We start from the raw sequence: 16670 nt of genomic DNA on the forward strand, positions 1-16670 counted from the left end.
CCTGGTTACTTTGCTCAAGGGTCTTCCATGGTCACAGCCCCTGAGACTTACAGGCACCTACTGTCTGGGCAAAGGCCTTCCCAGATGCCTCCCAAGTTCAACCAATGTTATTTCCTCTCTGCCCGGAGGCCAGCCGACCCCTCCGTTACCTTACCTCCGGTACCTGTCAACTCACAGCCTACGTCTCCATGTCCTTTGCTGAGGTCTCAGCTGCCTTTTCCATCTCTGGGGTTTCCTTCCCGCCGGTCCAGGATGAGGATGGCTTCCTGCCGCCTGGACCCAGAGTGTGGGAACAAGACTCCGCTGGACTTGATATACTTTTAGGGTCAGAAGTTGAGAGAAAAATCAGACCAAGCCCAGATGGTGTGGCTCAGTGGCTAAGCACTGACTTATGAACCAGGAGGTTACTGTTTGATTCCTGGTCAGGGAACATGCCTAGGTTGCGGGCTCGATCCTCACTGTGTGTGGGGGGGGGGGGAGGGGCGCGGGGGGGAGGGGGAGATGTGCAGGAGGCAGCCGATCAGTGATTCTATCTTATCGTTGATGTTTCTGTCTCTCTCTCCCTCTCCCTTTCTCTCTGAAATCAATAAAAAGATATATTTTTTAAAAATAGAACAACCATATGATCTAGCAATGCTCCTTCTGGGAATATATCTGGTAAAAGTGAAAGACACCACCTCAGCAAGCTATGTGCACCCCCATGTGCACTGCAGCCAAGACCCAGAAGGAGCCCTAAGTGTCCATTTATGGGTGAATGAGTGTGTGTGTGTGTGTGTGTGTGTGTATTATTGTCATAAAAAGAGGGAAATCCTGCCCTAACTGGTTTCGCTCAGTGCATAGAGCATCGGCCTACAGACTGAAGGGTCCCAGGTTTGATTCCAGTCAAGGACATATACCTTGGTTTCAGGCACATTCCCAGTAGGTGTGCAGGAAGCAGCTGATCAATGTTTCTCTCTCATCGATATTTCTGATGGTCTACCCCTCTCCCTTCCTCTCTGTAAAAACATAAATAAAATATATTTTTAAAAAGAAGAAAAAAAGAAGGAAATCCTGCCATTTGTGACAAGAAGTGAACAGACCTCGAAGGCATTGTAAGGGAAATAAATCAGGGGGCAGGGAAAGACTGTAGGATCTCTCTTAGATGTGGAATTAAAAAAAAAAATTAAAAACCACACAGAGAATAGATTAGTACTTGCCCAAGGTAGAGGGGGTGTTGAAATGGGTGAAGGTGGTCAGAAGGTACAAGCTTCCAGTTATGACATAAGTCCTGGGCTGTAAGGTATAGCATGGTGACTACTGTTCACAACCCTGCACTTTATATCTGAAAGTGACGAGAGTACATCTCAAAGGTTCTCATCACGCCCTGGCCAATCTGGCTCAATGGATAGAGCGTTGGCCTGTGGACTGAAGGGTCCCGGGTTCGATTCCGGTCAAGGCATGTACCTTGGTTGCAGCCTCGATTCCTGGCCCTGGTCAAGGCAGGTGAGGGAGGCAACCAGTCATTGTGTCTGTCTCACATCAATGTTTCTCTCTCTCTTGGTGTCTCCCTCTCCCTTCATAAAATCAATAGAAAAATATCCTTGGTTGAGGAGTAGCAACAACAAAAATTTCTCATTGTAAGAAAAAAACAACACCCGTGTAACTATTTTTGGTGACGGCTGTTAACAAAATGTACTGATCATCATTTCACACTGTAAACATATGTGCACTCATACGCTCCCGCCTCACACTAATACAATGTTATATCAATTATATCTCAATTTCTTTAATATAGGGAGGACAACTAATTTTCTGCAGCCCTTTTCCCCCACAAGCAGTCTTTTTCCCCACAAGAAAGAGGGAGCCAGGAAGAGCTTCCTTTCTAGAAAACAAATATACATACATATATATATATATATATATATATATATATATATATATATATATATATATATATAATTGATTTTTTTTACAGAGAGGAAGGGAGAGGGATAGAGAGTTAGAAACATCGATCAGCGACCTCCTGCACACCCACTCCTAGGGATGTGCCCACAACCAAGGCACGTGCTCCCCGACCAGAATTGAACCTGGGACCACTCTATCCATTGAGCCAAACCGGTTTCGGCTAGAAAACAACTTTTACAGTAAGTCCCAGACCCTCACCAAGCACCAGAGAGCATGCCCAGAATAAGGAATGGAGAGAGCACTGGCTCACACACACCAGGGCAGGTTGTATCAGGCATAGACTATGGCCATCGTGAAAAGAGTCCAGGGGGGCCTGAGCTCAACGTGGGTTTGCTCAGACATGACAGAGCCTTTTGTTTTTCCCCCCTCAATTGATTAAGGTATTATATATGTATCCTTATTTCCCATTACCCCACCACCACCACCACCACCACCACCACCACCACCACCCTCCCCATTCCCCCGCCCCCCCCCCCCCCCCCGCTCATGACCTCACCCCTGGTGTCTGCGTCCATTGCTTAGGCTCATATGCATGCATACAAGTCCTTTGGTTGATTTTCCCACTTACCCCCATCCTCCTCATACCTTTCCTCTGAGGTTAGACTGTCTAACCCATGCTTCTCTGTCTCTGGATCTGTTTTAGTTCATCAGTTTATATTTCACAAATGAGTGAGATCATGAGATATTTATCTTTCTTCAACTGGCTTATTTTGCTTAGCATAATGCTCTCCTGTTCCATCCATGCTGTTGCAAAAGGTAAGAATTCCTTTCCCCCCCCCCCCCCTTTTACTGCAGCTTGGCATTCCATTGTGTAGATGGTCCACATTTTTCTAATCCACACATATGCTGATGGGCACTTAAGCTGTTTCCAAATCTTAGCTATGAAGAACTGTGCTGCTATGAACATAGGGTGCATATATCCTTTCTCATTGCTGCTTCTAGTTTCCCCAAGAGCACTCTTGCCTCTGGTTTAATGACAGCCCAGACAAATATATATATGTTTTTAGAAATTACTGTATAGAAAAAAGAAATACTAAAAGAGAGAACATTTAGTAACATCTGTAGTTCCTACTGAAAGTGGCATTCTTATTCAAATAACATCATTATATACTTAGTTTAAGATTCATGTGTGAATAGATTAAAACAGAATGGCTAGCAGAAACCGGTTGGGCTCAGTGGATAGAGCTTGCGCCTGAGGACTGAAAGGTCCCAGGTTCGATTCCAGTCAAGGGCATGTACCTTGGTTGAGGGAACATCCCCAGTAGGGGGTGTGCAAGAGGCAGCTGATTGATGATTCTCTCATCTGTGTTTTCAATACTCTATACCTCTCTCTTCCTCTCTGTAAAAAATCAATAAAATGGCTATATTAATTTTTATTGCATGTAATATTTTAATTTCCTTATTGATTAAGGTATTATATGCCTGTCCTTATTCCCACATTATTTCCCACCGCCCACTCATGCCCCACCCCCTGTTGTCTGTGCCCATTGATTGGGCTCATATGCATGCATATAAGTCCTTAGGTTGGTCTCTCTCCTTTACCCCCACCATCCCCTACCTTACCTCTGGTTTGACGTTCTCATTGATGTTTCTCTGTCTCTGGATCTTTTTTTTTTTCCATCAGTTTACATTCAGCATTATATTTCACAAATGAGTGAGATCATGTGATATTTACCTTTCTCCGACTATTTTGTTCATCAGTTTATGTTGATCATTATATTTCACAAATGAGTGAGATCCTGTGATATTTATCTTTCTCCAACTGGGTTTTTTACTTAGCATAATGCTCTCCAGTTCCATCCATGCTGTTGCAAATGGTAAGAATTTCTTTTTTTTCTTTTACTGCAGCTTGGCATTCCATTGTGTAGATGGTTCACATTTTTCTAATCCACTCATCTGCTAATGGGCACTTAGGCTGTTTCCAAATCTTATATATGAGGATTTGTGCTGCTATGAACATAGGGGTGCATATATCCTTTCTCATTGCTGCTTCTAGTTTCCCCAAGAGCACTCTTGCCTCTGGCTTAATGCCGGCCCAGACAAATATATATGATTTTAGAAGTTACTGTATGAAAGAAAAAAATACTAAAAGAGAGAACATTTAGTAACATCTGTAGTTCCTACTGAAAGTGGCATTCTTATTCAAATAACATCATTATATAAGTAGTTTAAGACTCATGTGTGAATAGATTAAAACAAAATGGTTATATTAATTTTTATTGCATGTAATATTTTTTAATTTCCTTATTGATTATGGTATTACATGCCTGTCCTTATTGCCCCATTACTCCCCACCACCCACTCATGCCCCACTCCCTGTTGTCTGTGCCCATTGATTAGGCTCATATGAATGCATATAAGTCCTTTGGTTGATCTCTCTCCCTTACCCCCACCCTCTCCTACCTTACCTGAGGTTTGACCTTCTCATTGTTTCTCTGTCTCTGAATCATTTTTTTTCATCATCAGTTCACCTTCATCATTATATTTCACAAATGAGAGAGTTCATCTGATATTTACCTTTCTCCAATTGTTTTATCCATCAGTTTACGTTGATCATTATATTTCAAAAATGATTGTGATCGTGTAATATTTATCTTTCTCCAACTGTTTTGTTCATGTTTATGTTTATCATTATATTTCACAAATGAGTGAGATCCTGTGATATTTATCTTTTTCCAACTGTTTTATTCATCAATTTATGTTCATCATTATATTTCACAAATGAGTGAAATCCTGTGATATGTATCTTTCTCCAACTATTTTGTTCATCAGTTTATGTTCATCATTATATTTCACAAATGAGTGAGATCCTGTGATATTTATCTTCCTCCGACTAGCTTATTTTGCTTAGCATAATGCTCTCCAGTTCCATCTATGCTGTTGCAAATGGTAAGAATTCTTTTTTTTTAATTTTATTTATTTATTTATTTATTTATTTATTTATTTATTTATTTTACTGCAGCTTGGCATTCCATTGTATAGATGGTTCACATTTTTCTAATCCACTCATCTGCTGATGGGCACTTAGGCTGTTTCCAAATCTTAGCTATGAGGAATTGTGCTGCTATGAACATAGGGGTGCATATATCCTTTCTCATTGCTGCTTCTAGTTTCCCCAAGAGCACTCTTGCCTCTGGCTTAATGCCGGCCCAGACAAATATATATGATTTTAGAAATTACTGTATAGAAGAAAAAAATACTAAAAGAGAGAACATTTAGTAACATATGTAGTTCCTTCTGAAAGTAGCATTCTTATTCAAATAACATCATTGTATAAGTAGTTTAAGACTCATGTGTGAATAGATTAAAACAAAATGGCTATATTAATTTTTATTGCATGTAATATTTTTAAATTTTCTTATTAAGTTATTACATTACTCTGCACCGCCCACTCATGCCCCACCCCCTGTTGTCTGTGCCCATTGATTAGGCTCATATGCATGCATATAAGTCCTTTGGTTGATCTCTCTCCCTTACCCCCACCCTCCCCTACCTTACCTGAGGTTTGATGTTCTCATTCATGTTTCTCTGTCTCTGGATCTTTTTCTTTTTCATCATCAGTTTACATTGATCATTATATTTCACAAATGAGTGAGATCGTTTGATATTTACCTTTCTCCAACTTTTTGTTCTTCAGTTTATGTTCATCATTATATTTCACAAATGAGTGAGATCCTGTCATATTTATCTTTCTCCAATTGTTGTATTCATCAATTTATGTTCATCATTATATTTCATAAATGAGTGAGATCCTGTGATATTTATCTTTCTCCAATTGTTGTATTCATCAATTTATGTTCATCATTATATTTCATAAATGAGTGAGATCCTGTGATATTTATCTTTCTCCAATTGTTATTCATCAGTTTATGTTCATCATTATATTTCACAAATGAGTGAGATCCTGTGATATTTATCTTTCTCCGACTAGCTTATTTTGCTTAGCATAATGCTCTCCAGTTCCATCCATGCTGTTGCAAATGTTAAGAATTCCTACATTTTATTTTATTTTATTTTTTACTGCAACTTGGCATTCCATTGTGTAGATGGTCCACAGTTTTCTAATCCACACATATGCTGATGGGCACTTAAGCTGTTTCCAAATCTTAGCTATGAGGAATTGTGCTGCTATGAACATAGGGGTGCATATATCCTTTCTCATTGCTGCTTCTAGTTTCCCCAAGAGCACTCTTGCCTCTGGCTTAATGCCGGCCCAGACAAATATATATGATTTTAGAAATTACTGTATAGAAGAAAGAAATACTAAAAGAGAGAACATTTAGTAACACCTGTAGTTCCTACTGAAAGTGGCATTCTTATTCAAATAACATCATCATATATATATATATATAGTTTAAGACTCATGTATGAATATATTAAAACAAAATGGATAGCCAAAACTGGTTTGGCTCAATGGATATAGCTTCCACCTGTGGACTGAAAGGTCCCAGGTTCGATTCCGGTCAAGGGCATATACCTCTGTTGCGGGCACATCCCCAGTAGGGGGTTGCAATAGGCAGCTGATCGATGATTCTCTCATCTGTGTTTCTAACTCTCTATCCCTCTCTCTTCCTCTCTGTAAAAAGTCAGTGAAATAGCTATATTAATTTTTATTGCATGTAATATTTTTTATTTCTTTATTGATTAAGGTATTACATGCATGTACTTATTTTCCCATTACTCCCCATCACCCACTCATGTCCCACCCCCTGTTGTCTGTGCCCATTGATTAGGCTCATATGCATGCATATAAGTCCTTTGGTTGATCTCTCTCCCTTACCCCCACCATCCCCTACCTTACCTGAGGTTTGACGTTCTCATTGATGTTTCTCTGTCTCTGGATCTTTTTTTTTCCCCCCCATCATCAGTTTACATTGATCATTATATTTCAAAAATGAGTGAGATTGTATGATATTTACCTTTCTCTGACTGTTTTTGTTCTTCAGTTTATGTTCATCATTATATTTCACAGATGAGTGAGATCCTGTGATATTTATCTTTCTCCAATTGTTATTCATCAGTTTATGTTCATCGTTATATTTCACAAATGAGTGAGATCCTGTGATATTTATCTTTCTTGGACTGGCTTATTTTGCTTAGCATAATGCTCTCCAGTTCCATCCATGATGTTGCAAAAGGTAAGAATTCCTTTTTTTTCTGTTTTTTTTTTCTTTTTTTCCTGCAGCTTGCATTCCATTGTGTTGATGGTTCACAGTTTTCCAATCCACTCATCTGCTGATAGACAATTTCCAAAACTTAGCCATTGTAAATTGTACTGTGATGAACATAGGGATGCGTATATTCTTCCTGAGTGCTGTTTCTAGTTTCTTGGGATAAACTAGACCATCAACCTACAACCTACACAAATTGGATAAAGGAGTTAAACATAAGACAGGAAACCATAAAAATATTATAGGAATCCCCCGTCAGCAAAATATCAGGCGTATGCCAAGGCAATTTCTTCACCAATGCAGCTCCTAGGACAATGGAAGCTAAAGTGAAAATAAACAAGTTTGCCTACTTAAAAAAAAAAAAAGATTTTGCATGAAGACAGAGTCGTTTAAAAGGGGGAAATGATGCAGAAACCAGTTTGGCTCAGTGGATAGAGCATCAGCCTGTGGACTGAAGGGGCCCAGGTCTATTACAGACAAGGGCATGGACCTTGGTGGCAGGCACATCCCCAGTGGGGGGTGTGCAGGAGGCAGTTGGTCGATGTTTTTCTCTCATCGATGTTTCTAGCTCTCTATCCTTCTTCCTTCCTCTCTGTAAAAAATCAGTAAAATATATTAATAAAAAAAATAAAAGGAGCCAAAACCGGTTTGGCTCAGTGGTAGAGCGTCGGTCTGCGGACTGAAAGGTCCAAGGTTCGATTCCGGTCAAGGGCATGTACATTGGTTGTGGGCACATCCCCGGTAGGGAGTGTGCAAGAGACAGCTGGTGGATGTTTCTCTCTCATTGACGTTTCTAGCTCTCTATCCCTCTCTCCTCCTCTCTGTAAAAAATCAATAAAATATATTTTAAAAAATAAAAGGAGAAAATGAGACCGGCCAGCGTGGCTCAGTGGTTGAGTGTTGACCTGTGAACCTGGAGGTCAGGGCACAAGCTCGATCCCCAGTGTGGGGTGTGCAGGAAGCAGCGGATCAATGGTTCTCTCTCATCACTGATGTTTCTCTCTCTCTCTCCCCTCCTCTCTGAAATCAATACAAAAATATTTTACAAACAAAAGGAGAGAACGAGCCAACAGGGAGAGAGGTGAGTGGGAGTTCAGGAGTCTGGGAAGTGAAACGTTACGAGGGAAAGAGGGGGGCCCTCAGGTAACGTACTTGGGTCTGTGAACCAGCACACATCCAAGTCAGGCTCCTGCCTTCTTCAGAAGGTGCAGACTTCCGGGTATGACACAGGGCCCGGGGCTAGGACATGCCACTCGGTGACTATGGTTAACAGCACTGCCGTCCACATCTGGGCGTTGCCAGGCTGACAGGCAGGGTCCTACCATCGGGAGCTGGCAGGGGCCACAGCAACCTGCTTAGGCCACATTTTCCCAGGCATGCGCTTCAGGGGGTCCCAGGATCCCACCCCCCCCCCAGGGTGCAGCTTGAGCCTTTAGAAACCTCTTAATGTTTGTCCACATGTTCACAGGCCCAGGCAAGGCATGAATGGAAAGGGGGCCTCCGTGGAGCCTGGCCGGGAGAATCTGTTCTAGAGGCGTCTTTACGAGGGACTGTGGGAAGGGAGGGAAGAAGAGGAAACGAGGAAGCTGAGCACGATGAAGGATTTCACAGAAGCGTGCCATGCTGGGGTGCCAACCACGGGTGTTAGCTCTGCTCTGGGCACGTCCCACCAAACAGCACGTGAAGACAAAGCAGAGGAAAGCCCTCTGTGGGGAACAGAGGAGGGTTAATCCGAGGTTTGTGTCAGGAAAGCAAAGAGCCCCTAGGAGGAGGGGACCCTAACAGGATGCAGGTGCCGGTGAGGTTTGAGGGCTTGCAAAGACAAGGGCACCTGGGCACCCACTGCTCGTCGACCGCACCTGTCTCGCTCCCATCTGCGTCTCTCTTCAGCCCAGGTTTCATCTCTTCTCTAAATGCATCCTGGTCTCCACCTCACAGCCATCGCGTGGGGAGTTAATTCTCCTCCAACGTGAACGTCTACCCAAGAGCACTCTTGCCTCTGGTTTAATGACGGCCCAGACAAATATATTGATATATATATGTTTTTAGAAATTACTGTAGAGAAGAAAGAAATACTAAAAGAGAGAACATTTAGTAACATCTGTAGTTCCTACTGAAAGTGGCATTATTATTCAAATGACATCATTATATACATAGTTTAAAATTCATGTATAAATAGATTAAAACATAATGGCTATATTAAATTTTATTTCATGTAATATTTTTGAATTTCCATGTAATATTTTTGTTTTGTTCATCAGTTTATGTTCATCATTATATTTCACAAATGAGTGATATTTACCTTTGATATTTACCTTTTTATTTATATTTATCCTGTGATATTTACCTTTGATATTTACCTTGATATTTATCCTGTGATATTTACCTTTCCCTGCCAGGCTTATTTCACTTAGCATAATGTTCTCCATCTCCATCCATGTTGTTGCAAATGGTAACAACTCTTTTTTTTACTGCAGCTTGGCATTCCATTGTGTAGATGGTCCACAGTTTTCTAATCCACACACATGCTGATGGGCACTTAAGCTGTTTCCAAATCTTAGCTATGAGGAACTCTGCTGCTATGAACATAGGGGTGCATATATCCTTTCTCATTGCTGCTTCTAGTTTCCCCAAGAGCACTCTTGCCTCTGGCTTAATGCCGGCCCAGACAAATATATATGATTTTAGAAATTACTGTATAGAAGAAAGAAATACTAAAAGAGAGAACATTTAGTAGCACCTGTAGTTCCTACTGAAAGTGGCATTTTTATTCAAATAACATCATTATATACATAGTTTAAGACTCATGTATGAATAGATTAAAACAGAATGGCTATATTAATTTTTATTGCATGTAATATTTTTAATTTCCTTATTGATTAAGGTATTACATGCATGTCCTTATTCCCCCATTACTCCCCACCACCTACTCATACCGCACCCCCTGTGGTCTGTGCCCATTGATTAGGCTCATATGCATGCACATAAATTCTTTGGTTGATCTCTCTCCCTTACCCCCACCCTCTCCTACCTCACCTGAGGTTTAACGTTCTCATTGATGTTTCTCTGTCTTTGGATCTTTTTTTTCATCATCAGTTTATGTTGATCATTATATTTCACAAATGAGTGAGATCCTGTGATATTTTTCTTTCTCCAACTGGCTCATTTTGCTTAGCATAAAGCTTTCCAGTTCCATCCATGCTGTTGCAAATGGTAAGAATCCCTTTTTTTTAACATCTGTAGTTCCTACTGAAAGTGGCATTCTTATTCAAATAGCATCTTTATATACATATTTTAAAATTCCTTTATGAATAGATTAAAAAGGAATGGACATATTAATTTTTATTGCATGTAATATATTTTAAATCTTTTTGTTGAAATATTGTTTATTGCATGTAACTTTATTTAAAACTAGAGGCCCGATTCGTGAAATTCATGCAAGAGGCTTGGCCCTTGCAGCCCCAGCTTTGTCTGGAAGGTCATTTGGCTGTCCAGTCTAATTAGCATATTATACTTTTATTATTATAGGTTATTATTGTTTTTCTTGAAATATTAATATTTATTGCATGTAACAATTTAAAAATATATTTTTTTAAAAACTGAAAGTCTTGCCGAAACCGGTTTGGCTCAGTGGTAGAGCGTCGGTCTGCGGACTGAAGGGTCCCGGGTTCGATTCTGGTCAAGGGCATGTGCGTTGGTTGTGGGCACGTCCCCGGTAGGGGGTATGCAAGAGGCAACTGGTCGATGTTTCTCTCTCATCAACATTTCTAGTTCTCTATCTCTCTCCCTTCCTCTCTGTAAAAAATCAATAAAATATATTTAAAAATAAAAATAAAATAAATAAATAAAAACTGAAAGTCTGCCAAAACTGGTTGGCTCAGTGGATAGAGTGTCCCAGGTTCAATTCTGGTCAAGGGCATGTATCTTGGTTGCAGGTATATCCCCAGTGGGGTGTGTGCAAGAGGTACCTGATCGATGTTTCTCTCTCATCAATGTTTCTAACTCTCTATCCCTCTCTCTTCCTCTCTGTAAAAAATCAATAAAATATATATTTTTAAAAACCTGAAAGTCCTATATACCAAAATGAAGAAGTTAGTTTTCACTTGATTATATATATATATATAATTGATTTCTAAGAGGAAGGGAGAGGGAGATAGAAATATCAATGAAAGAGGATCATAGATCGGCTGCCTCCTGCAAGTCCCCCACTGGGGATGGAGCCCACAACCCAGGCATGTGCCCTTGGCTGGAATTGAACCTAGGTCCCTTCAATCCACAGGCCCACACTCCATCCACTGAGCCAAACCAGCTAGGGCCGGCGCTGCATTCTTTCCTGCGTGTGTCTCCTATCCTGAACTTAACACATCGAGAAACCCAGAAGTGGGTGCAGGTGGTGAGAAGCCCTCTCGTTCCAGCCTGAGGATTAAAAGTTCAGAGATCTAAGTTTCTCTCCCCTCCCCTGCCCCCTTTCTTTCCTCCACTCTCTCTTCTTCCCAAATCAGGGTGTCACCCTGTTGTCATGGTGACAGTGGCAGTGAAAGGAGGTCACACACACACAAAAAAACACAAAACAATGAGTAGGAGAACTCTCTCTTCCACTGGAAGGAGTTGCAATTCCAAGAACATGGAGCCAACCCCTCGTTATTTTTATTTTTCTCTCTTTCTACCCTCTGGCCACATCATCCAATGAACACATGAATAAGTGAACCGGCAAATCTCTCTCTCTCTCTCTCTCTCTCTCTCTCTCTCTCTCTCTCTCTCTCTCTCTTCTCTCTCTCTCTCTGTCTCTCTCTTTCCCCCTTTCCTCCGTCACTCTAAAAAACAATCAATCAATAAAATAATCTATTTCAAAAAGAACACAGGTTTAAAAGAATGGTGGCAGTGCATGGCAATGATAAGTTCCTGGAATCACTGGTATCCGAGAGAACTTCCTTAACTGAAAATTAAAATTACACTATTTTTCTCTTCCATCTTCTTTCTTTTTCATTACTGACAAAAACGTGTGCTCGACCGAACTTCTAGTCAGGCTCCTGAAACTTCCTCTTTGTCCCAGCTGCTAGTACACACTTCCTTATAAAATCTAATTTTATCAAGAACCCTGCTAAGGCACTGTATTCACCGGAAACTCCCACCCCAGATGATTGACCCATCCTCAATATCTAATCAAATTCCTCCTCCTCTTCCTCCTCCTCCTCCTCCTCCTCCTTCCCCTCCCACTTCCCACCAGCTTGCCTCTGATGAGCCCAATCTGCCTTCGGCAGGAATCCGGTCAGGTGTATGTTGCCATAACATCTCTTACTCCTGTTTCCTCTTAGTAATTTTTTTGTTTCGTTTCTTAAATACATATACATATACATATACATATACATATACATATACATATACATATACATAGATAGATAGATAGATAGATAGATAGATAGATGGATAGATAGATAAATAGATTGCAGAGAGGAAGGGATGGGAAGAGAGAAACATCAATGATGACAATCATGGACCAACTGCCTGCTGCACGCCTCACACTGGGGATCAAGCCTGCAACCCGGGGCGGGGATTTAATCCTGACCTCTTGGTTCCTAGATAGACGCTCAATCACTGAGCCACACCAGCTGGGCTTAGTAACATGTCATATGCTGACTCTCACCCCTACTCCTTGGCTGTCAATTCTCACTTTCCCTGGCCATATTTGGGATTGAGCCTAATCTGTCTCCTTGACTGTAAAACCCCATTGCATTGGCCACTGCAATGGTCCCTATTGCAATGGTCCTAAATATAGTTGGTTTCCCATCTTTGTCACTGAATTATTCCTTTAACATGACCACCACCATACACTGAGTGGCCAGATTATTATGATCTCTGAACACATAATAATCTGGCCACTTAAGAGGCCCAGTGCATGAATTCATGCATGGGTGGGGTCCAGTCAGCCTGGACAGGGGGAGGGGATATGCTCTGTTGTCCGGCCTACCTGATGGTCGAACTCCTGGTCGAGGGGATAATTTGCATATTAGCCTTTTTTTATATATAGGAAGGATATACACTGAGTGGCCAGATTATTATGTGTTCAGAGATCATAGAAATCTGGCCACTCAGTGTATATTCCTCTTAAAAAAAAAGAGTATACTAAAAAAAACAATAACAGGTTATGGAACAATAAAACCAACTAATCATTATAGCAGACCATCGTGTCTTTATGTTGGATGGGGATCTCTCCCTTCCCCTTACCTTCTGTAATATTTTTTAATTTAAATTCTTTATTGTTTACAGTTTTATTTATGTCTACTCCCACTCCCCCCCCCCCCGCCCTTGATCTCTCCCCGGCCGGTCCCAACCCCCACCTTCTGTAATATTGCTTACACATTTCATCATACAGCATGGAATGCAGATAAAATCAAAATAATTAACATGAAAAATCAAAATATGCATGCCTTTAGAGGGTGGACAAACTATACTGTCGTTTAAACATAATAAGCAAGGATCTGAGATGAGCCTCCAGGGTCAGAAATGACCTTCCTGGTCCAATCAGACGTTTGTAGCTTAATCTTTGCTGGCAGTACAGCCATGCCTCCCATTTACACACGGCCCATGGCTGTATGTAAATTCATCCCCAGCAGGGGGCCTGCAGGAGGCAGCTGATCCTAGACTCTCTCTCATCATTGATGTTTCTATCTCTCCCTCTCTAAAATCAGTCAATAAATAAAAGTATGTGCTGTCTTGTCCTTTACAGAAAAAAAAAAAAATCCCTAATTTCCAGCCTTTGAATTCCAGTTTGGGGAACGTTTTTTTTAAAAAAGGAAAGCGAGACCAGGAGGAGTAACATAGGTGAACCTGAGGCAGTACCACTGGGGGGGGGGGGGGGAGGGATTGGGGAGGGGACTGATTTATCAGCTTTAACGTGAGAGCAAAGGGAAAGGAAGAAGACACAGGCACACGCACAGAAAAGCAAGACCCTGTTGCTGTTTTAAAGGTTGCAGAACTCTGTCAAACCTGCACAATTTTTTAAAAATGACTTATGATGTGAATATGTAAATTGGAGTGTGTGTGTGGTGGTGGGGGGTGAGTTTGACATTGAGCCCCCTAAAAGTCCCTCCTATGAATGATGTTTTGTTGGGGGGAAAATTGTTTAAAAAATTACAGAACCAATAAAGCATCTTAAGGGCAAGCTAAAAATGACAAGCATTTTAAAAACTGGGTTTTCCTGTAGGAAAGACCTCGAGTTCAGAAATATTAGAAATACCTAAAAACCTTCCCGATGAACGCGATAAACAAACGGAAAAGCGGCTCATATTTTAAAAGGAAGGGCATGAATTTATGGTTTTAGGCAATGTTTACCTAACTGCAGAAGCGGGGAACGCCCCAGTATATATTTTTCAGAAAGGAAAAAAAAACAAAAACAAAAACCACACACAGGAAAAAAAACGCCGAGGTTCACGCGAAGTTTAAAAGCTAGAATTAAAACAATGATCCGCAGCGTAGAGAGGGAAATTTTTGGAGAGGAGAATACTGTTATTTTTTAATATCTTTGCGGCGCGAACGACCGACAGGAAACCCCCGCCGGGTGCCTTAAAGAGAGGGACCGGAAGAAGATGGCGGAAGCGGAAACCGGAAGGGGAGAGAAAGGATGCTGCACGCCGCCCGGCCCCGCCCACTCCCGGCGGAGTCGCGCAGTTCCCGCCCCGCCCCTGGAGCGGCGGCGGGCCTGCGAGCTACGTGACCTTCCCGGCGTGCACTGCGAGCGAGCGAGCGAGCGAGCCCGCGGCAGCCGCGTCATGGCGGCGCCCAGGCGGCCGCGCTGAGCCGGCCGCTCTGGCCGCTGTCCGCGCGGCCAGTGTGCGATCCGCGGGCTGTCGGGGGCCGCCGCTCCTCCCGGTCGGACTGCAGGACGTTTTAAACAATCTCCCAGCCCGGCTTTCGCCATATAGAGAGTGCGATCGGAGAGGGAAACGGTGTTTGTAAAAACTCTGGGCGGAACTAGTGTTACAAGCTTATGCGCGCCGTGTACGTGAGTGTTCACCGTAACACACTCCGGCGCGCCCCTACTGGTAAAGGAAGTCAATGCATCAAACCAGCTGCATCAAACCCTCCTTTAACCCTTCAGTGACAAGCGGAAGCTGTAAAGTGGATGGGGGCCAGGTTTTCCTGTATCTTTACTGATTAAAAATTAAAAATCACTGGGGGCATGCGTGGGGAGGGGTGGGGGAATGGGAATGGAGGGGGGGGATGAGGACAAATATGTGATACCTTAATCAATAAAGAAATAAAAATAAAAAAATTGTATTAACAATGAAAAAAAATTAAAAATCACGTTCCTTTCCTCTTACCCCCTCCACCTCCTGCAGAAATGATGCATGAAGTCTCACTTCCTTTTTCTTAAGTTTCACTTTTGAAATAAATACTTAGGGTATCTCCCCCCTCAAAAAAAAAAAAAAAGTACGTATACAGCTGATTGCTCCATGAATGTTTCTTTATTTTCAGCTTAAATATATTGGAATTCATAATTATTCAAAGTCTGTATACATTTTTTTTGGGGGGGGGGGCCGCCCTGTATGTAAAACTCTGCTCCAAAGAACACAGGCACCTATTCCCAGCTCCCAGATCCCACCTTTTTTTTCCCAAAAAAAACCTTTTTAGTTCCCTTGTCACCAGCCTCCCATTTTTCCTGCTGCTAGATGGCGCTGTGAGTCCGGGAGGTCCCTGATTCCCCCCACCCCCCCACCCCCCCAAGAAACAGCAGAGCAAGGACGTCTGAAACTTGAGAAAGTGAGTTTTAAGAAGAGAAAGTAACCCGTGTTTGGAGCTGAATTGCTCCTTTGAGGAAGAGCATTCACCGTCTGACCGGAGCAAAGCAAAGCTGTTCCCCTGAAAATACCCCATTTTTTTTTCCTGGGGCTAGTCTGGTGCTTGCTTTTTCAATCTCGTTTCCCCCACCCCATACTATTTAGTTGCCTTTATCAAGTTTGACTCTAAACACTATATTTTTCCCCCCTTAAAGTGTACAACTTCCCTAGCGTGCCAACTGAAGGGACCCAGGTTCAATTCCAGCCAAGGGCACATACCCTGGTTGTGGGCTCAATGCCAAGAGAGCAGTGTGCAGGAGGCAACCAATCAATGATTCTCTTTCATCATTTATGTTTCTCTCTCCTTCTCCTTTCCTCTCTGAAATCAATTAAAAAAATATATATATCTTTTTAAAAATGTATACAACTCCCAAACTCTCCTTTTAATTTCACCAGCTGTGGTCCTAGTAATCAGACCTGATGAAACAAAACCAACCAACCAAACAATAACAACAACAACAACAACAAAACACTATAAAATCCCAACACTTAAACGTGTAATAAAATCCTACAAAAAACCTAGCCCACGCATATATTCCCAGCTTTTGTCAGGGGTTCTGAAATGGCTTCTGTCCACATGATATCTCAGATCTTTTTGCCTTCTATACATGGGCCGGTCCCTCTGTGAATACAAGTCAGTCCTCCCGTATCCCCTAGCGCTGATGTGTGTGTGTGTGGCTTCTGCTGCTTATACTTTATGTATTAAATCATAAATTGC

The 16670-nt window shown here is 41.9% G+C and overlaps 1 long non-coding RNA gene across 2 annotated transcripts in view; it reads right to left on the minus strand.

Annotated features, from left to right (window-relative positions):
* The window catches only part of LOC311614502, a 123451-nt gene extending 122975 nt beyond the window's left edge, over positions 1 to 476 (minus strand). The window contains exon 1 of one of the 2 annotated variants that reach the window (XR_014793684.1): positions 176 to 476. This is a non-coding gene — a long non-coding RNA (uncharacterized lncRNA). Of the gene's footprint in view, positions 1 to 163 lie in introns of both variants that reach the window. The other variant, XR_014793685.1, reaches the window with a different exon arrangement.
* Positions 477 to 16670: the final 16194 nt, after the last annotated feature.

This window comes from Pipistrellus hanaki (genome assembly GCF_964339955.1).
Source record: "Pipistrellus hanaki genome assembly, chromosome: 21".
Classification (NCBI taxonomy): Eukaryota; Metazoa; Chordata; class Mammalia; order Chiroptera; family Vespertilionidae; genus Pipistrellus; species Pipistrellus hanaki.